The sequence below is a fragment of the Emydura macquarii genome, unplaced genomic scaffold, assembly GCF_026122565.2.
Source record: "Emydura macquarii macquarii isolate MOO-44397 ecotype Brisbane River unplaced genomic scaffold, CSIRO-AGI_Emac_v2 contig_2897, whole genome shotgun sequence".
Classification (NCBI taxonomy): Eukaryota; Metazoa; Chordata; order Testudines; family Chelidae; genus Emydura; species Emydura macquarii.
In genome coordinates this window covers 11,960,757-11,966,756 of record NW_027133034.1, presented here as the reverse complement: position 1 = coordinate 11,966,756, position 6,000 = coordinate 11,960,757, and the positions used below count along the sequence as shown (strand labels likewise).

Sequence of the window (6,000 nt, the reverse complement as noted above, 5' to 3'; positions counted from 1 at the left end):
TGTAACACTGCTAAAATGAGGGGAACTATTTTACTGAGCATGATGATGATCTGGCTTTTTAGGGCAACTGAGGTGTGTGCAGGTACATTTTTTGAAACGTATAAAAAACGTAACAGCTTTGACTGCTTGATTGACTTCCATGTGGTAGAAGCGACGCGGTGTGACCAGTCCCGTTCTGGTTCCAGTTGCCGTTCATGCTTCGGGAACACCGACCTGATGGGAAAGGCGCCTCCAAGGCAAGCACACGTGTTAAAAGAAGAGTGAATTCCTGTTACAGCGATGACCCGGAAAGTAGCCAGCTAAAGCAGACCAGGGGTATGTAAACACGCTGGAGAACTGACTTGTAAACCCACACCCAGTGCTGTGGGGAACCGATCGCGGGGGGAGGGGGGGAGGAATTTTAAAACGACAGCGATGATGTGCCTAACAACAGCACGTGCCTTCCCATCCAGCTGGTCCTGCCCGGCTCCCTCCCGCCCACACCGCCGCGCCCGGCATTCCCCGCCCCCACCTGCCGGCCCATCCCCATCCCTCTTCCACGCACACACAGCCCCCACCCCCGCGGGCCCGCACCTTCCGCCCGGCCCCGCCCCGCGCGTTCGCTCGCCGCCTCGCCCCGCCCCGCCGCGCCCTCCCCGTCTGACGCTCTCCTCGTTCCGAAGTCCCTCCCTCTCCTCCTGGGCGCTCAGTCGGGCGGCTTTTGCGCACGCGCGCTAGGAGCGGACTGTGGCGGGCGGCGGCGGAGAGGCGCGGCGTCATCCCCGCGTGCGCAGGCGCCGTCGCTGGACGGCGCGAAATTTCCAATTCCCTCCTTCCAAACCGGCGGCGCGGCGCGAGCCCAGCGTGGCCACGGGGGGGTAAGAAGAGAGGGCGGGGCTCCTGGGGGAGGGTCCGCCGGGGTCATTTATCTCCCATTAGCGGGGCCGTGGGGGAGGGGGGATAGGCTCCCAATCACCGGGGCGAACTAGCGCCGGACGGTGCGGTTAGAGGCCGCCCCGCGTCCCCCCCTCCCCGTGGGTCCGGCTGCGGGGGGCGGTGAGTCCCTTTCCGCCGTGGCTCCGGGGCGCTGCGAGACCCCGCTGTTGCCTGGCACCGGGGCGGCCCCTGCCGCGAGCGCCGCGCTTGGGGTGGGGGGAGGGGGTGAGATGGGGCCCTGCGCCCGCACCTCGCTGCGAGAGGTTCTTCGCTGCTCCTTTGCGCTGGTGAGAAGCGTTTGGTGCCGTCCAGTTTCCCCGGGTGTGTGGCCGAGCGAGGGCAGGCTCGCTGTAAAACAAGACCTGCGCCTGTGACATCCCGCCCGGTGCGGCAACAAGCCTGGAACCTGCAGCTGCTTCTCCCTAGCTTGAAACCAACCAGGTTACCGAGCTGCTGCTGATGCCCTTTTACATTGTTACACAGCGGCTTGCTGACGCCTTGAACAGTCAGTGGGAATCACGTCTGCAAACCCTTTGCAGTTTTTGGAAAACGTGACCATGGGGGTGGGGGAGCTGACTGTGCCAAGGTTTATTCAGTTCCCAATAATAATATTTTGCATTTCTTGAGCATCTTCCACCTGACCGTAGCAAAGGTCTTTATAAACTTCAATGAATTAAACCTCTCACTTTGCCTACTTACTGTAAGGTAGGGAAGACAGAGGCCAAATCCATTTCTCTTACTTTTTAAGTCAATAGAGCAATAGCAGACTTTATTTGTTAAATGTCTTCTAAGTTGTATGGAAACAGTTTACACTGTGATTTCTCTCACGTTACTTCTCTATACATTCATATTCATTAATGCAGGTTGCCTGCCACTACACAGTGTTGCTACCTTCTCCATGCTACACTGCTGTTATGTTTCATCTTTGTTCTGCAGCTGAGAGAAGATGATTTAAGTCACCTTGTCCTGGTTATTCTTGAACTTTTTTGAGAAAGCCAACAAGGTTGTCAATTCTGTCAAACATGGTGGTGACTTTTATGATTCTGATATGTATATACAAGGAACTGCAAGGAGACAATGCATGTAAATATTCATTTCACACAGGTCACAACCATCAGAAAACAACTGGTCTGTTTCAGTCAGTACTAACAAAGGCTGGATTTGAACTGATAATATGCTGATGAAAATCTCTGTATCTGTTACCAATTGCCCTAACCATCCAGTCTCCCGTTAGGGTGTCATGGGGGGATCATAAAGTCACTGTATAGTTTCTAGAAAATGGCTTTAGGTCTCTAGCCAACAGCATACAATTTTAGCATACAAATACCCATCCAAAAGATTTACTGAGGGAGGGGAGAACAAAAACTTACAACTTTCTTAGGCCTGGTTTAGCACAATCTGAACAATTTTTGTACTGTGCAAGATGACATTTTGAGACATCTGTGCTCTAGTGCAGAAACTGTCAATATGCACCTTTTGCTACAGTGTATCTAGTCTCTTTTTCAAATTGAAATTATTAATATTACTATTGCTTGTGCCTAGGAGGAGCCCTGGTCATGGACCAGAACCCCACTGTGTTAGGCACAGAACAACCACAAATGGTGCTTGCCCCAAGGAGCTTATAATCTTAAGTATAAGACAACAGGCAGACAGCAGAGTACAAGGAAATTTGGTCAGTTTAATAAGCAGTGGTCATAACAAACCAGCAGGCTAACTGTTATCAAGTATATCACAGGCATCATGGCAAAGGAGAGTTTTGAGGAGGGATTTGAAAGTGGATAATGAAGTAGCTTTGCACTTGTTTATGGTGAATGCCTCCCAAGTGTGAAGGACAGCACTGGAGAAAGCACAAATAAAACTAAACAAGTGGGCTAACATAATGAGCTGAGGGAAGGTGCGTGTTGGCAGCATGATAACAACTGAGAAATGATTGGTACGGTGGGGATTGGCTGTGAAGGGCATTGACAGTGAATACAAGCAGTTTATTGCATCAAACAAAGAAAAGGGGGAGCCAATGGAAGGATACAAATGAAGGAAAAAAGAAGTGTTAAGAGAAGCAGCCAAGTTTGTTTGAGGTTTTTGTTCAAAAGTGTAGATGGGAGTTCAAAAATCCATCTTCCAGAACACTTAAAAATAGATAGTAAGGAAATATAATGCCATTCCCTTTCTTCTTTACTAGTGATGATTCAGACTTTCTGTATTGTTCCAGCCACTTCAAATTATTTTTCTGAATTTTTCTGAAGGTAAAGCTTTCCTACCTGTGACTGATGAGGCATTGTTTTACATGGGAGCGATTTTCTATGTACTTTTTACCCTCATTTTGCTTTCTTTATGTTAGGGTTGCCACCTTTCTATCTTTGTGGGATGACACTGTTTGTGTCACAACATTATGGTGACAGTCTTATTTCAGGTAAATTTGGGATACTTTAAAGCTAGTGACAGGCCTGTAAAAATCATTAATGTCTTATAAATTATGGGATAGACAAAAGGCTCTTTTCTCTGCTCCTGTCTTTCATCTTATCTTTTTGGTTATTTTTTCTCCCTTGCTGCTGTCTCATCTCTTCTCCTCCATCTTTCTGTAATGTATAGTCTGATGTTTGTTCACCACTACCATCTTTTGGCTAGAAATAGATCTCCTAAATTCTTGCCCTCTAGTGGTTCATTTGTAAAGTGGATATAAACCCTAAAACGATCTTCTCCAATGGAGATTTTCCTAGTGACAAAGTCTTGTGAGTTTGGAAAAGAAAATCAATATTTCTATTCTCCCTGTTGCACATATGTTATGGCTGTATGTACATGGCCACTGATTGTTACACATTATTGTTCTTTGTGTTTCATCTCTGTTCTTTCATCATTCTCACATCATCTATTTTCTTATTCCCTATCATTTTTCCTTTCGCGAGTGTGTGTTTTTAGTATTTACATACAAATGTAGAGCTGTTATGTTTATGGCAGAGTACCCATTTTAGAAGATGGCATGATTTGTAGCTCTAGCAACAGTTTTTCTTACACTGAATCATCCATTAAATTTGTTTTGTGGTCCCCCTCCCAGTCTCTTGAAAATGACTACACTTGCATCAAAATTCCCCTTAGATACATTTGTTATATGATACTAATCCAAAACAAAAGCCTTTAATTTTAGAACATTTGTAGTTTTGTAAAGATAGCAAACAAATTCCTGTTGATAAGTACAACCTGTTTTGTACAAACCTGATTTAAAAAAATGTGTAAAAAATGCCAGACTGTAAAGATCTTATTACATTTTATAAACAGTAGAACAGCTTTAATAAATCAAGTAAAATCTCAGATTAAACAGTTTACATTTTACTGAAGAGGGTATTCCCAGACCTATTTTTCACAATAAAACTTTTCTAGTACACGTGTTATCATGAGGGCATTAAAGTTTCTATAATAAAGACAGTGATAACATGTCATTAAAAATCCATATTTTCATTCACTCATAGCTTTGGAATAAAAATTTCTGAAAATTGGCATGTTTGGTTTTAGCCTGGTGGAAAATCCTCCCTGTCACGCTCTGCCCCCCCCATCAAAAAAAAATTGGTTAATCTGTTTTTGATTTACAGGAATGCAAGACATTTTTGACTGTTTGGTCCTCGTTAAAGACAAACTTGTTGTCAAATTTCATTCCTATAATCACATTGTGTACGTTATAGAACATTTAAAATATAAGATGCTCTTTTTAGAGAAAATTTTACTTAGTTTTAAGTTGTTAATAAAGAGAATATCTATGAGCAACAATCTGAAGATGAGTTCCACTTTGAGTTGAACATTCTGTCCCTAATACTGAAATAATAATTACATAGTGCTTTTTATCTTTAGAATATTTTTAAGCAACTCTTCAGAGAAATGTTTAATATAGGTGGGAATATCATTTGCATTTTATATTTGTAATGAAATAGTATGGCAGGTGAATGGGGGGCAAAAATGAGGTTTTTCATTATTGGGCTCCAATGATGTGCTCTCATCCCCAGGAATACAAATTCTTAGCAGTATAGATAGTATATACATATATTGAGGAATAGCTGTGGAAAAGAGAGAAATCTATAGTAATTTAACACTGCTCAAGATTTAAACCTTCTGATGTCAGGGATTTCTGAGTTAAGGCTCCTCAGATAACCTTAAAGCATGGTTCTACTTTGTGGCATTGTAAAAATGTATAATGCAGAGATGCCAGCCCTCCCTAATTTTCCATAATCCTCTAATTTTAAAAATAATTATGAAATTACTAAATGAGGCTTAAATCTTCAAATTTTTCAATTATATTTAAAAACTGGAAGGAATAGGAGCATGAGTCTGACCAACACAGCACTGCAGCTGCGTGGTTATTCTTTTCCACCGCAGGACCCTCTGTGCAGAAGCGCCCAGAGCATGGCCATATGCGCATTGCACACAATGAGTACCATTTTATTGGCTAGGCTGGGGAAAGTTTGCAGGGCTGGGTTGCACTGGTGAGATCCCTTGCAGGAGCAGCCTGTTCCAGGCCAGTGTGGGGCCTGAACACGAGGCTGGTTGCTGCACCACTGCTTCAGGGAGCAGAGGGTTGGGTTGAGAATACAACCAGGATGAAGTGGGGTTGACTTGCTGGCTCCCTGTGTCTTCTCCCGCAGCACAGCTGCCGGTACTGGGTGCTTCCAGATCTGGGACACATCCAGGCACCATACCTAGCACCATAGTACATCCCCCCCACCCCTCCAGTGTCACTTGCAACTATTGGTTCTTCATTTTCCTGAGCCCAGCCAGGGCTAGGAGGACTGGGTGTGACACCGCTTCCTCCTGCCACCCTGGGGCAAGAAGGACCCAACATGTCCTGTGGAGACCCCTTCCCCCTGGGGCCAAGGGCAAGAAGGCAGGTAGCAGCATGCAGATAAAGCAGTTCTTCACCACAGACATTGACTATACCATGATCCATGCCAAAGTGTTAGTGATGGGATTGATCATTGAGTATAAGTTGCCAATTGCAGTAAGCACTCATATCTTGAAGTTGGCAGGAAATATGCATGTGCATTCACAAATATGACACCCATTATCATAGAACTGGCAAGTGATAGCGTGAACCATCTAGCA

At 44.9% G+C, this 6,000-nt stretch overlaps 1 protein-coding gene across 2 annotated transcripts in view; it reads left to right on the top strand.

Annotated features, from left to right (window-relative positions):
- Positions 1 to 650: 650 nt before the first annotated feature.
- Positions 651 to 6,000, top strand: part of FANCC (FA complementation group C) — a 135,846-nt gene continuing 130,496 nt past the window's right edge. For both annotated transcript variants that reach the window (XM_067568985.1, XM_067568984.1), the window contains exon 1: positions 651 to 857. The gene's annotated coding sequence lies outside the window, so the exon portion shown is untranslated. The remainder of the gene's footprint in view (positions 858 to 6,000) is intronic.